Source organism: Mobula birostris, chromosome 12 (genome assembly GCF_030028105.1).
Source record: "Mobula birostris isolate sMobBir1 chromosome 12, sMobBir1.hap1, whole genome shotgun sequence".
NCBI lineage: Eukaryota > Metazoa > Chordata > Chondrichthyes > Myliobatiformes > Myliobatidae > Mobula > Mobula birostris.
Genome location: NC_092381.1, coordinates 74915548 through 74931641, shown reverse-complemented (window position 1 = coordinate 74931641; position 16094 = coordinate 74915548).

The window sequence follows — 16094 nt, the reverse complement described above, 5'->3', positions numbered from 1 at the left end:
GTATTTATAGAAAAGTTAAATATAAAAAAGGCTCAAAGGGCACAAAAACATGCAACATGCTTTTCCAAATAAGCTACTTCCTGTTTCTATCTTAGAATCAGAATCAGGTTTATTATCACTGATATATGTTGTGAAATTTGCATTTCTGTGGTACCAGTGCAAAACAATATATTAAAAAAATGACTATAAGCTGCAACAAAAATATTAAAAATGTACTGCAAAAGGAGAGCAAACTACTTTTGAATTGCAATTTGAAACAGATTTACTTGAGAGATCTGGTGATTATAAACCTAATGTTAAAAATGTGCCTTCTCTTTATACTGTTATATGGTTCTTCACTATCAAAACCAGAGTAAATGTGTTAACTAATTGTGTGCTGATTTCCACTGACCAACACTTGCTCCAACTAATTATAAGCTTCAAGGTTCAAAGTTCAAAGTAAATTTATAATATATCATGTGCAACTTTGAGATCACTTTCTTGCAGGCACCCACAGCACAATAAAGAAATACAATAGAATCCATGAAAAACCATACGTAACAAAGGCAGAGTTCCTGAAAGTGTGTCTACAGGCTGTGGAAACAGTTCAGCCCTGAGGTGAGTAAAGCCATCCACGTAGGTCATGGTTGGTTGTAGAGCTGTAACTGTTCCTGAACCAGGTAGCATGGGACCCACAACTCCCGTACCTCCCACACACTAGTAGTAGCAAGAACAGATGGGGACGGATCAAACACAAGTTGACAGATTGGGCTCAGGTGGAGGATCTTGGCTTGCACATCGTCATAATGCCTGCCAGTTACAACCCCCGTGCCTGCTGTGTGAGTTGAGTGAAACCTTTAATTTTTAGGGGTTCCTTGAAATGATATTTTTCCATACTGGAGAACAGTATGAGGGTTCCGGCCCGAAACGTCGACCGATCTTTTTCCACGGATGCTGCCCGACCTGCTGAGTTCCTCCAGCGTATTGTGAGTGTTGCTTTATCAAACTCTGACAATTGGTTCTAGTATCGAGTGGAGTACTGGGAGATCCTCAAACCAGAACTTGATAGTTGTCGGTATTAACTTGTGATCACCATGGGCCAGTTAGCCACTGTGCTCTAAAGTTTTCATTTCTGCCAGCAAATTATTCTTCCCTGCAAATAAAAAGTTTAGGTTAGTTTGAAGTGTTCATATTCCACATGCCACAAGTGTACATTGTAAATTTTGGTCATCTATAATATGATCAAATGGAGAAATCCTGATGCCTAGAGACATAGAAAAGATTTAGATATTCAGATAATTTTCACATTTTACTGTTCTACTTGTTTTATTTCTTCCAAATAGAAGAAAAGGGGCTGAAGGCCATCAGCTTGATTTTATTTCCAGATTTGATATCTTATCTGAATGTATTGGCCGAGATATTGAAACGCCTGGCATCAAGAGTAATACTCAGTTTTATTTAAAAAGTTAATCAGAATCAGTTGCTCACTGGAATTAATTAAAATAAGGTGGCCAGAAGCTACTGGCATTTAAATAGCTTTTAAAATATCACTAAGTAGTCTAGGGCACTGAGAGTTATTTATTATTTAACCCTGAGTCAACAAAGGATTTTATTATGAAATTATTATTAGTGAGAGTCAGGTTTTAAGATACTTCTTAAAGAATCTTTTGGGAGGTCTCAAGTTGGTGAGAAGTCCGGAACGATTCCATGTGCTTGAAGCTTGGTTTGGATGTCCATTCTCTTCCAATCTATCATCATGAAAAGTGAAATTTCTGTTTATTTAAAGTCCAGGCTGAGCTCTGAACCTCTTCATTCTTGCAGAAATACTATTGTGCAACCTAAGCTGGTAACTTCCCCAACTATTTCTAGTTCATTTGAACTTACTTTCCCACAAAGCTCTTGAAAATCCAAATCAGATGTTGTTTATAAATTCCAAGCTGCTTCTGTGCAAACTTTGCAGTTCTTCAGAAGAGAACAAAGACTGTTAAGTTGAGGGAACTACTGCCACCCAGTGGTGGTCAGCCAGTAGCCTCCTCCTCTCAGATGGCATTCTTCTTCAGAGATTTCTGCAAGACCACAGGTCACAGCAGTTAATTGCATGCATAGCAGTACATCTAAGCAGGCTGGACAAACCAAAAGCAATACACATTTCAGACCAACTACACAGTTTTCCAAAAAAGTTCACCTGCAATCCCTAATAATACTCAATGACTAAGAAAAGAACATATTTTGATGTAGCTGGATCCATCAGAAAAAGGCATAGGTCTGTGTGTGTTTTTTTAAGGAAAGACTCCTGGGCTACTATTGAATCAAAATGAAAATTATATGTAGATACATTTACCAACATAAACATTAACAGCTGGAAACTATGCTGTGAATTGAGAAGATACAGCAGATAAGGAGCTCATGATTTGTTTGGCAAATCATGTACATGAATATTGGTTGTAACAGTTTGGTAGACACAAGATGTATGAGTACCAGTTACTGCAGTTACAATGAGTCAGAGAGTAAAGCAATGGGTGTATTTCTTATCCATCAGCTTTTTGGAAAACTACAAAAGATGAATTTGTTTGTTTTTGAGTTTTAATAAATAGCAAACTTTGTAATAGTGCTGAATTCCAACTCAGCTGAGTGCTAATTATAATTTCAGCTAAACAGTGAGGGCATGGAATGGTGGCCCTGTATAATCCCACTGAATTCAGAAGACAGGTTTTCCCATCATATTTTCAATAATAATTGTTGCATGCAATGCTGGGGTATTGCCTGGCTTATATTTCTTTTGGCCAGGAACTCTACTTCTTGAGCAGACTAAGGTACTGTTATTGCGATGATGTGTTTTTTTAAAATTTTGCTCTAATTGTTTTGAGAGTATTGAGATTATTTGAGCTATTCCCTTGACGGTAAAACTGCAAAGCTCTTGAAAAATTAACTCCAGCAAATTAACTCCATAAAAATTAACAAAATTAATTCAAACCAAACACTGGCAAATGAGCAAGAGCCACAGCAAAGAGAGATTTCGATTGAGATAAGTGCAGGCTACATATAACCATTCAGTGGCAAGACACCGAATTGTTGAAATAATTTACATTTAAAGCAGGTTTCCGAAAGTTTTATTTTTTCCCTGTGCATCCAAATTTTGTTTTTGAGAAAAATCTGTGATCTTCTGTTGGGTGATCCATCATAAATTGGGGAATAGGGGAAGCAAAGAAATTGCTTTTAATATGTTAAAATTTTGAGAAGATTTATTGTACTCCGGAGATCTGTTGCTCATAGCAACATAGATGAAACCCACACAAACAAAAGGCATAGGCTTAAATCAAAGCCTTGAAATTTCCATGGGATTTGATACACTGATTCCTTTGGGCCTAATTCCATAGGTTAAGCATCTGTAGCTCTGGAGAAAATTATGAGCTGTTCCCAAAAGTACCTTCATTGCCATGACCAAACACAGCTTTGCATTTAAGAGACGTGTTGATAGGCTCTGCTCTGACACAGTTGTAACACTGAACAGTTGTGAACTCAAGACCTTTGCTGAGATTCTGTCTAGGCTGAAAGCATCCATCAAAGTATAGCTATGCATCTCTACAGCAGGTGCTGGCATTTTCTTCTGGAAAAATCAGCCAGATTTTTCAAACTTGTTTCCTGTTCTGTAGTATTCTAAGCCTTAAAATGGGGAACATTTACCTTTAAGAGTTACTTTAAAATCTACCTCTTTGACCAAGCCATCAGTCACTTGTCCCATTGTGTCCTTATGTGATTTGGAACTAAATTTTGTTTGATTGTTGCTTTGGTGAACTAGGTTGGGATATTTAGTGTTAACAGAAGTCAAAACAATCTGCACCTAGTAGTCAGTTGAAACAAATCTCAGGCTGACTCTTACTGATTCATTGTTCTGGGGGGAACCATTTAAATATTCATACTGGAAGTGTGAGTTGGGTTGAGTTGAGTTTTGAGACTGGCGTAATTCTATTGAATAAAGGGTTATTTTGAATCCCAGTTTGTTCTACTATCTGTTTTTGGGTCTCATCAGTAGTTATACGTGAGCAAGTGAAAACTGGTCCAGGGATGTGAACTGTTTTTAGTAAAAGGACCAACTGAATCCTTCAAGTAGGCACTGCTGTTGGCTGTTTGAGGTGACATTGCAGGCTGGGAACTAGGCGTCCTGGAGCAGTGAGCATGCAGGACAGTCACCAAAGTAACTTCTTACGTGTAACCAAAGTAATCAGAGCTTGTGATCTTTAGAATACATAATTTTATCAATATACTTTTGGTAGAAGGTTGTTCATGTACACAGTAATCACGGGAAACTTGGATCATTCCTATTAATTCCCTCCTTAGATCACCAAAGAATTTGCAGAAAATACTTGAGAGGGTGCATGCAGACAAGGTGAAAATAAGTACTGTCTGGACTAAGTCATGCATGTAGCCAGCACACTGAGTTAAGCCTATCACAATGACACACAAGATGCAGAACATACTGATCTTGAGATAATCACTAGGGTAAAATCCATTTGTATGGTGAATAGGAAAACATAGCTATTTTAAAATTTTCATTCACCATTCACCAAAGGTAGGATAATTGGCTACTGTAGGTAAGTGGTATGACATGACACATAATGATGAGGTAAGTGGTAGAATTTGGGAGGAGTTATTGAGAGTATGAGGAAAATCAAATAAATGCTCAGTGAAATCCAATCACAAACAACAGAAAATCTGCAGATGCTGGAAATCCAAGCAACACACACAAATTACTGGAGGAACTCAGCAGGCCAGGCAGCATCTATGGGAGAAAGTATAGTCGACGTTTCAGGCCAAGACCCTTCAGTAAGTCCTGCTGAAGGGTTTCGGCCCAAAACATCAACTGTACTCTTTTCCATAGATTCTGCTTGGTTTGCTGAGTTCCTCCAGCATTTTGTGTGAAATGGTGAGTGTAAATGGGTTGGCATAGACTCAATAGTCCAAAGAGCCAGCTTACTTGTTCTACCTCTGTATACATTGCATTATTATATTTGTAGCCTTGGAGTAAAGGTATTATTGCTGGCTCTGAGAACCAAAAGTACTGGCAGTGGTGATTTGTGATAGCTCATTGCATCAGGGTTAGGGTAACAATAAGTGAGGATAAATGATAGGATGACATTTAGAAAGATTAGTTCAATCTGTCAGTTTCTCCCCACTCTCATTCCATACTGCATTAAGGCACATGTACTAAATACTAAACTCATTAAGAAATCTGAAGCAACTGATTCCTATAGTTGCCAGAACTTCAGAGAAATACACAAAATATGGAAACATTTGGAAGGACCGTGTGACAAGTTATGTGACATCATTATGTGGTCACATAAGGTCAGGTGTTGCTTTCAACCAGAGCAAGGGTTCCAACCTCCTTTTATACCGTAGACCCCTACCATTAACTGAGGGGTCCATACACCCCAGGTTGGGAACCCCTAGTCCAAAGAGTTATATGGTGTAGCACAGGCTGAAGCTGCAATAAACAAAGCTGTCTTTTGAAAGTGATGTTGTTATTCTAATTTGTTGCAAACCAAAGCCATGTGCACATAATGGCCTGAAAGTTCTGTTCCTGCTCAGTAGCTGTATAACTCTGAAAGTTGGTTTCTGACAGCCATGTGCCTTGACTACAACAACGACTCGCAGAGGAATTGAGGCAGACACTGGAATCACAAGGCAATAGAGTATAGAATAGCATGCAGTGGCATGCAAAAGTTTGGGCACCCCGGTCAAAATTTCTGTTACTGTGAACAGTTAAGTGAGTAGAAGATGAACTAATCGCCGAAAGTCATAAAGTTAAAGATGAAACATCATAGAACAGAGAACATAGAATAGTACAGCACAGTACAGGCCCTTCCGCCCACAATGTTGTGCCGACCCTCAAACCCTGCCTCCCATATAAGCCCCCACCTTAAATTCCTCTATGTACCTGTCTAGTAATCTCTTAAACTTCACTAGTGTATCTGCCTCCACCACTGACTCAGGCAGTGCATTCCATGCACCAACCACTCTTTGAGTAAAAAACCTTTCTCTAATATCCCCCTTGAACTTCCCACCCCTTACCTTAAAGCCATGTCCTCTTGTATTGAGCAGTGGTGCCCTGAGGAAGAGGCGCTGGCTATCCACTCTATCTATTCCTCTTATTATCTTGTATACCTCTATCATGTCTCCTCTCATCCTCCTTCTCTCCAAAGAGTAAAGCCCTAGCTCCCTTAATCTCTGATCATAATGCAGACTCTCTAAATCAGGCAGCATCCTTGTAAATATCCTCTGTACCCTTTCCAATGCTTCCACATCCTTCCTATAGTGAGGTGACCAGAACTGGACACAGTACTCCAAGTGTGGCCTAACCAGAGTTTTATAGAGCTGCATCATTACATCGCAACTCTTAAACTCTATCCCTCAACTTATGAAAGCTAACACCCCATAAGCTTTCTTAACTACCCTATCCACCTGTGAGGCAACTTTCAGGGATCTGTGGACATGTACCCCCAGATCCCTCTGCTCCTCCACACTACCAAGTATCCTGCCATTTACTTTGTACTCTGCCTTGGAGTTTGTCCTTCCAAAGTGTACCACCTCACACTTCTCCAGGTTGAACTCCATCTGCCGCTTCTCAGCCCACTTCTGCATCCTATCAATGTCCCTCTGCAATCTTTGACAATCCTCTACACTATCTACAACACCACCCACCTTTGTGTCGTCTGCAAGCTTGCCAACCCATCCTTCTACCCCCACATCCAGGTCATTAATAAAAATCACGAAGAGTAGAGGTTCCAGAACTGATCCTTGTGGGACACCACTAGTCACAATCCTCCAATCTGAATGTACTCCCTCCACCACAACCCCCTGCCTTCTGCAGGCAAGCCAATTCTGAATCCGCCTGGCCAAACTTCCCTGGATCCCATGCCTTCTGACTTTCTGAATAAGCCTACCGTGTGGAACCTTATCAAATGCCTTACTGAAATCCATATAGATCACATCCACTGCACTACCCTCATCTATATGCCTGGTCACCTCCTCAAAGAACTCTGTCAGGCTTGTTAGACATGATCTGCCCTTCACAAAGCCATGCTGACTGCCCCTGATCAGACCATGATTCTCTAAATGCCCAGAGATCCTATCTCTAAGAATCTTTTCCACATCCTTTTCAATATTTTTGGCAAGATTAGTGTATTATTTTTGTGTTGCACAATTTTAGAGTGAAAAAAAGAAAGGAGAACCATGCAAAAGTTTGGGCGCCCCAAGAGATCTGAGCTCTCAGATAACTTTTACCAAGGTCTCAGATATTAAATAGCTTGTTAAGGCTATGGCTTGTTCACAGTCATCGTTAGGAAAGGCCAGGTGATGCAAGTTTCAAAGCTTTACAAATACACTGACTCTTCAAACCTTGTCCCAACAATCAGCAGCCATGGGGTCCTCTAAGCAGCTGCCTAACACACTGAAAATTAAAATAAATGATGCCCAAAAAGCAGGAGAAGGCTATAAGAAGATAGCAAAGCGTTTTCAGGTAGCCATTCCCTCAGTTCGTAATGTAATTAAGAAATGGCAGTTAACAGGAGCGGTGCAGGTCAAGTTAAGGTCTGGAAGACCAAGAAAACTTTCCAAGAGAACTACTCGTAGAGTTGCTAGAAACGCAAATCAAAACTCCTGTTTGACTGCAAAAGACCTTCAGAAAGATCTAGCAGACTCTGGAGTGCACTGTTCTACTGTGCAGTGACACCTACACAAATACGACCTTCATGGAACAGTCATCAGAAGAAAACCTTTCCTGCATCTTCACCACAAAATTCAGCATCAGAAGTTTGCAAAGGAACATCTAAACAACCCTGATGCATTTTGGAAACAAGTCCTGTGGACTGATGAAGTTAAAATAGAACTTTCTGGCCGAAATGAGCAAAGGTATGTTTGGAGAAAAAAGGGTGCAGACTTTCATAAAAAGAACACCTCTCCAACTGTTAAGTACAGGGGTGGATCAATCACGCTTTGGGCTTGTGTGGCAGCCAGTGGCATGGGGAATATTCTACTGGTAGATGGAAGAATGAATTCAATTAAATACCAGCAAATTCTGGAAGCAAACATCACACCGTTTGTAAAAAAGCTGAAGATGAAAAGAGGATGACTTCTACAACAGAATAATGATCCTAAACACACCTCAAAATCACAATGGACTACCTCAAGAGGCACAAGATGAAGATTTTGCCATGGCCCTCAGAGTCCCCTGACCTAAACATCATCGAAAATCTGTGGATAGACTTCAAAAGAGCAGTGTATGCAAGACAGCCCAAGAATCTCACAGAACCAGAAGACTTTTGCAAGGAAGAATGGGCGAAAATCCCCCAAACAAGAATTCAAAGACTCTTAGCTGGCTAGAGAAAGCGTTTACAAGCTGCAATACTTGCCAGAGGGGTTGTTACTAAGTACTGACCATGCAGGGTGCCCACACTTTTGCTTCGGGCCCTTTTTCTTTTTTGTTATTTTGAAACTGTAAAAGATGGAAATAAAAAAAGTTTTCTTGCTTAAAATATTAAAGAAATGTGTCATCTTTATGACTTTTGGAGATCGGTTCATCTTCTACTCACTTAACTATTTAGAGTAACAGAAATTTTGACCAGGGTGCCCAAACTTTTGCATGCCACTGTAAGTCTGCCCTGTTTTGAAATAGCTCTTGGAACTTTGATGCATGTTGTTCTTGTTATAAAGGCCTGAAAAGCAAAGTTACCCATACAATTAGAGTTCCCGAGAAAGCCGGCACAGCACCAGTCAGCTGGATTCATCGGGGCAAGTATGACAGGTGTCCGTTGCAGAATCATTCCATGTGACATTTGTTGGCGGTAGTATTGTGAAGTAGGAAGTTTACAGAGTGTAGAGTGACATAACTCTGTCATTTTGCCAGACAGCCAGCAAGGAGGTTGTCTGACAAGTTGTTTCCCAGGCCAAGTCCCTTTAAAAAAGTCAGTGCAACAACAATTTCATCTCTGGAATGTTGCTTCTTTTATTGCCATGCTTGGTAAGCATTCATTGTTATCCTTTAAATGTTTTTAAATTAATCCGAACAATGTGGCTAGTGCAATGATTTATTTCAGCAATTTCTGCCAGCTTTATAATCATTTCCAGATTGAATGGAAATTTGCAAACTGCCATGGTGGATTTGAATTGTGAATTTTGGGATTATTAATTCCAGGTCTTCAGATGATCAAACCAGTAACATAACCACTGCAGCAACATACACTTGAGTGCTCAAGGTAAGACAACAAAATAAGGGGCATGGGATAATGAGGGGATCGTTTATGATGCAGATATTTGAAGCAAACACTTTGCTACAAAAAGCTGTGCTAACTTCCCTCACTAGGCCAATTCTGACCCGCTGAAGTACTCACTGTCTTTAGTTGGTCATACAATCATAGAGAGATACAGCATAGGATCAGGCCCTACAGTCCACCAAGTCTGTGCTGACCATCAACCATCCACTTACACGAATCCTACAATAATCCTTTTTTTTATATTTCCCAGACTCTCAACAACTCCCCCCTGATTCTACTGTTCACCTACCAGGGGCCAAGTAAAACTTACCACCTCCTCATCTTTGGAATGTGGCAGGATGCAGGGGCACTTGGGGAAAACCCATGCAGCCAGTTGGAGAACATACAAACTCCACAGAGACTGCACCCAAAGTCCAGGATTGAATCCAGGCCTGAGATAGAACTATAGAATCTTGAAGCATGAGAACACGCAACTCATTCCAACTTGACAATGCCAACTAGAGGGCACTTTTCAGTATTAATCCCTATCCAGTATTCCCACTCAGGGAATTCTCTTCTACACGGGTGTGTTTAAACTAAGTGGTGGGTGGGAGGGGACGAACTGGAAAAATAAGGATGGAGATAAAGGGAAAGTGTGAATAAGAAAAGTTAAGAAAGACAGCAGAATCAACAGAGCAGAAAGCTCAAGAAGGGATCGTACAGTATGGCCAAGTGAAATAGGAATTGATATGAAAGGTGAGGGGAGTAATGGATTAAAAGTATTATATATGAATGCACGGAGTATAAGAAATAAAGTGGATGAGCTTGAGGCTCAGTTGGAAATTGGCAAGTATGATGTGGGAATAACAGAGACATGGCTTCAAGTGGACAGGGCCTGGGAAATGAATATTCAAGGGTATATGTCCTATCAAAAGGACAGACTGATGGGCAGAGGGGGTGGGGTGGCCCTGTTGGTGAGGAATGATATTCAGTGCCTTGCGAGGGGGGACATAGAATCAGGAGACGTAGAGTCAGTATGGATAGAACTGAGAAATTCTAAGGGTAGAAAGACCCTAATGGGAGTTATCTACAGGCCCCCAAACAGTAGTCTGGATGTAGGGTGTAAGTAGAATCAAGAGTTAAAATTGGCATGTAGAAAAGGTAATGCTACAGTTGTTATGGGGGATTTTAACATGCAGGTAGACTGGAAGGATCAGGTTGGTACTGGACCCCAAGAAAGGGAGTTTGTGGAGTCCCTCCGAGATGGATTCTTAGAACAGCTTATACTGGAGCCTACCAGAGAGAAGGCAATTCTAGAATTAGTGTTGTGCAATGAACTGGATTTCATCAAGGACCTCGAGGTAAAGGAGCCATTAGGAGGTAGTGACCATAATATGATAAGTTTTAATCTACAAATTGAGAGGGAGAAGGGAAAATCGGAAGTGTCAGTATTACAGTTGAACAAAGCGAACTATGGAGATATGAGGGAGGAGCAGGCCAAAGTTCAATGGAACAATACCCTAGCAGGGATGACAGTGGAACAACAATGGCAGATATTTCTGGGAACAATGCAGAAGGTGCAGGATCAGTTCATTCCAAAGAGGAAGAAAGATCCTAAGGGGAGTAAGGGGAGGCTGTGGCTGACAAGGGAAGTAATGGACAGTATAAAAATAAAAGAGAAGAAGTATAACATAGCAAAGATGAGTGGGAAGCCAGAGGATTGGGAAACTTTTAAAGAGCAACAGAAGATAATTAAAAAGGCAATACGCAGAGAAAAAATAAGGTACGAAAGTAAACTAGCCAAGAATATAAAGGAGGACAGTAAATGCTCCTTTCGGTATGTGAAAAGGAAAAAAATAGTTAAGACCAAAATTGGGCCATTGAAGCCAGAAACGGGTGAATTTATTATGGGGAACAAGGAAATGGCAGATGAGTTGAACAGGTACTTTGGATCTGTCTTCACTAGGGAAGACACAAACAATCTCCCAGATATAATAGTGGCCAAAGGACCTAGGGTAGTGGATGAACTGAAGGAAATTTATATTAGGCAGGAAATTCAAGGTAAGTATTTCGGCGACAATCATCCCCCGCATCAGAGACTGTTGTATGGCTGCAAGGAAACAAATAGTAGATTGCGTACAGCCAAAGATGGCAAGACCAGCTTCCAAGGGGAAGGATCTTTTACAGGCCTTTGAGTACCAGTCGAATATTTTGGACCAAAATCCAGTCAGTGTTGGGAAAAACCAAAAGGTGTGTGACAACGTGGCCTCCATCCCTTGTCATCTATCACACATTGGCGAGACAGAAGGATAAATCCTGTACAATCTCAGTCTAGAGTAGTGAAGACAGTGGACAGCTTTAAACTGGATCGGTTGGTGCCTGCTGTTAACAGAACAAGCCTGCATCATAGACAAACCCTTGTCCCAGGCAGCTTCAGGTAGTTCAATGCCTAATTCTTCTCTCCAGGCCTCCCTGATCTTCACAGTAGAGGCTATAGTATGACCATCGAACAAACGTACAAACTTAGAAACGAGATGCTTGGAGTCAGGAGGGTTCTTTAAGATATCAAAAGATATCTTCCTACTTCTAACCTCGCTAGCACGTGGCACCAGGAGCAGTCTGGAAATCACTTCTTTTAAGGTACTACTTTTTACCCACCTGCCAATACTCATTCTGTTCAATATACTCACTTTCCAATTAAGTTGTCTGAATCTTATATTACAGAGTCCCTCTTAGTGCATGATGTTTGAGTCTGCATGCTGGACTTCAAAGTTGAGTTTATTGGCATATGCACAAGTACAGTACACATGTATGCACAAGCAAAATGAGAAACTTAATTACTGCTGCATCACAAGGACATAGCAGCATTATCAAAAAGCGGCATTAACAAGACCAACATAAATAATGCACAATTTTTACAAGAAAGTGTAAAGTGATCAAAGTTGTCATTAGTGTTGCTGAAATGTAGTGATTAAAGTTTTGCCAATCGGTTCAAGAACTGAATTGTTGAAGGGAAGTAACTCTTTTTGAACCTGATGGTGTGTGAATTCAAGCTTCTCCATCCCCTGCCTGATGATGGCTGTGAGAAGACAGCATGGACTGGATGGTGGGAATTTTTGATGATATGTAAATGTTGCCTTCTTGATGCAGTGCCTTCTGTAGATACAACCAAAGGTGGGGAGCCGTGTGCCCATGATCTGTGGCAGTGGAGCAAAGGTGCTTGAAGAAGCATTTCCCCAGTCTACTAGCACAGAGGAGGCCGCACTGGATACAGAAGATAACCCCAACAGGCTCGCAGGTGAAGTGTTGCCTCACCTGGAGGGGCCCTGAATGGTAGTGAGGGACGAGGAGCAGGTTCTGCTCACAGAGATAAGTGCCAGGAGGGAAATCAGTGGGGACAGACGAGTGAACAAGGGAGTCACATAGAGAATAATTCCTCACAGGAAGTGGGAATGCAGGGGGTGGGGTGACTGGGGGTTGTGATGAGGAAACATGCGCTTAATGGTGGGATCAAGTTGTAGATGGCAGAAGTAAAGGAGAATAATGTGCTGGATAAAAAGGCTCATGGGGTGGTAGATAAGGACGAGCGAAAGGAGGATGGGGTGAGGGCAAATGTGCAGGAAATGGAGGAGTTATGGGTATGGGCAGCATCAATAGTGGTAGGAGAGAAACCCAGTTCATTGAAAAAAGTGAACCTCTCAGGTGTTCTAGTATGTAAAGAGTCATCCTGAGAATTAATGTGGCAGAGATGGACGAACTGAGAAAATTGCATTTTATCAAGTGACAGGATAGAAAGAGGTACAGTCAAGATAGCTGTGAGAGTCAGTAAGTTTGAAAAGAATCAGCAGATAGTTGGTCTCAAGAGATAGAGGCAGAGAGACTGAGAAAGGGGAGAGAAGTGTTAGAGATAGACTAAGTAAGTTTGAGGGCATCGTGGAAGTTGGAGGCAAAATTGATGAAACTGGCAAGCTCACCATGGGTGCAGGAAGCAGTTGTCAATGTAACATGGAAAGAGTTGGAGAGCATTACCAGTGTAGACTTAGAACATGGAGTCTTCTATATAGCTGATGAAAAGGAAGGCATAACCCAGAACCATGCGTGTTCCCATGGTCACAAGTTGGGTTTGGAGAAACTGGGAGGAACTGAAAGAGAAAATGTCAATGTGTAAGCTTCAGAATATCTTATTTGGCAGAGGACAGAGCAGTAACACAAACAAATTGGGTTTATTTGTCACGGTCCCGACTGTTAATTCCTCTTATTCTCCTAGTTCCCTTTTCCCCATGTTCTCCTAAGCTCCTTGATTGTGGCAACTGATTCCCATCTAAACCTGCAACATAAAAACCCCAGCTTTGCATCCACTCGTTGCCAGATCGTTGCTTCAGCCAGCATGGTAATTCACGTTCCTGACCGTTTAGAATGGTGTATTCTAAATTTTACTTCAGTACTGAGGTTTACCTGTGTAACTCTGTCTCTCCGTGTCAAGATAAGTATTGCCTACTGTTGGTCTTTCCATTTGTCACTCCATGTCAAGATAAGGATTGCCTGCTGTTTGCCTTTCCATTTAGCGCTCCGTATCAAGATAAGTGTTGCCTACAGCCTGTCTCCTGTTTGCCGTTCAGCTCCAGCAACGCTCTGTGTCAAGAAAAGTTTTGCCTGCCTCCTGCTCTTCTGTTCATCCGCGCTGTTTGCCTGTGTTAACTCTGTCTCTCGATCGCTTAGAATTGTGTATTCTAAGTTCTGTTCCCGCACTGTTTGCCTGTGTTTAATCAGTCTCTCAACCGCTTAGAATTGTGTATTCTAAGTTCTGTTTCCGTACTGTTTGCCTGTGTTAACCCTGTCTCTCAGCCGCTTAGAATTATGTATTCTAAGTTCTGTTTCTGCGCTGTTTACCTGTGTTAACCTTGTCTCTCAGCCGCTTAGAATAATGTATTCTAAGTTTTGTTTCCGTGCTGTTGCTTGCCTGTGTTAACTCTGTCTCTCCGTGTTACCAGGAGCATGGCATGCCGACCACTGTTCTCCCCTTGTCTGCATCCCTGCTTTGCCTCGTCCCGCCATCCGTTTACACTCTCCACTGGCTCAGTGGTTAAATGCCGCATTTTCACCATGGTGACCTGGGTTCGATCCCCGGTCAGCCTCGCTCACTCCTCGGCTTTCCTCTGCCTAATCCTCGCTCCCCGGCCTTCCCTGCAACCATTAATAAACACTCTTCTGATCACGCTACCTCCATGTCAGTGTCCTGCATTTGAGTTCACCCGTAATCTCCGTGACAGAACGGTCTGGCCAAATTGGACCCAGTGGACACAAACACTATCCTACAAGCCCTCGCCATCCAAAGTTCCCTACTGAAACCCCGCCCAGAGAGCAACTTGAAGAAAGTGACTCAGAGCTCCCAGGTATCAAATGAGAAAATTGTGCAATTACAAAGACCATTAGAAGAAGCCAATGACTTGTCACAAACTGAATCCTACTTCAGAGCAAGGATTAAGGGACTGTCGCCATTTGACAAGGTAGGAGGTGGTATGACATGGTGCATTACAACATGCAACTTTGATATTGATGTTGATTTGCTTTTTCAAGAAAATTGGTCAGAAAACTGCCTTGACTGAGAAAATTCTCTGTGTTGCCAAACATGAAGTCCCCGCACCGTTTGAAACCACATCGAATTCAGGGTCTGGACTTCATACACATATTCCCTGTTGTACAATGATTGGTAAAATGTGCTATTGAAACCAGAGAATTGACAAACCTTCTTAAGGATGGTGAAGATTTGATGGATGAAAGTGTTTTGAAATTTTATACCCAGCAATGGGAAGATTACAGGTTTTCTAGTAAAAGTGTTGGATGGAATCTGTGCCTACCTCAATCAATATTGGGTCCGCCGTGAATATGATGAAAGTACCCAGGATGAGCTGGCTCGTAAATATAAACAGGTACTTATAGACCACCCAATAGTCAGTGAGAATTGGAGGAGCAAATCTGCAGAGAGATAGCAGACAACTGCAGGAAACATAAAGTTGTGATAGTAGGGGATTTTAATTTTCCACATATTGATTGGGACTCCCATACTGTTAAAGGTCTAGACATGTTAGAGTTTGTAAAATGTGTTCAGGAAAGTTTTCTAAATCAATATATAGAGGTACCAACTAGAGAGGATGCAATATTAGATCTCCCATTAGGAAATAAGTTAGGACAGGTGACAGAAATTTGTGTAGGGGAACGCTTTGGTTCCAGTGATCATAACATCATTAGTTTCAACTTGATCATGAATAAAGATAGATCTGGTCCTCGGGTTGAGGTTCTAAACTGGAAAAAGGCCAAATTTGAAGAAATAAGAAAGCATCTAAAAAGCATGGATTGGGACAGGTTGTTCTCTGGCAAGGATGTGATTGGTAAGTGGGAGGCCTTCAAAGGAGAAATTTTGAGAGTGCAGAGTTTGTATGTTCCTGTCAGGATTAAAGGCAAAGTGAGTAAGAATAAGGAACCTTGGTTCACGAGGGATATTGGAACTCTGATAAAGAAGAAGAAGAGAGAGAAGTATAACATGTATAGGAAACAGGGAGCAAATAAGGTGCTTGAGGAATATAAAAAGTGCAAAAAAATACTTAAGAAGGAAATCAGGAGGGCTAAAATAAGACATAAGGTTGCTTTGGCAGTCAAGGTGAAGGATAATCCAAAGAGCTTCTACAAGTATATTAAGAGCAAAAGGATAGTAAGGGATAAAATTGGTCCTCTTGAAGATCAGAGTGGTCGGAAATGTATGGAACTAAAAGAAATGGGGGCGATCTTAAAGAGGTTTTTTGCATCTGTATTTACTAAGGAAACTGCACAGAGTCAATAGAAATAAGGCAAACAAGTAGTGAGGTCATG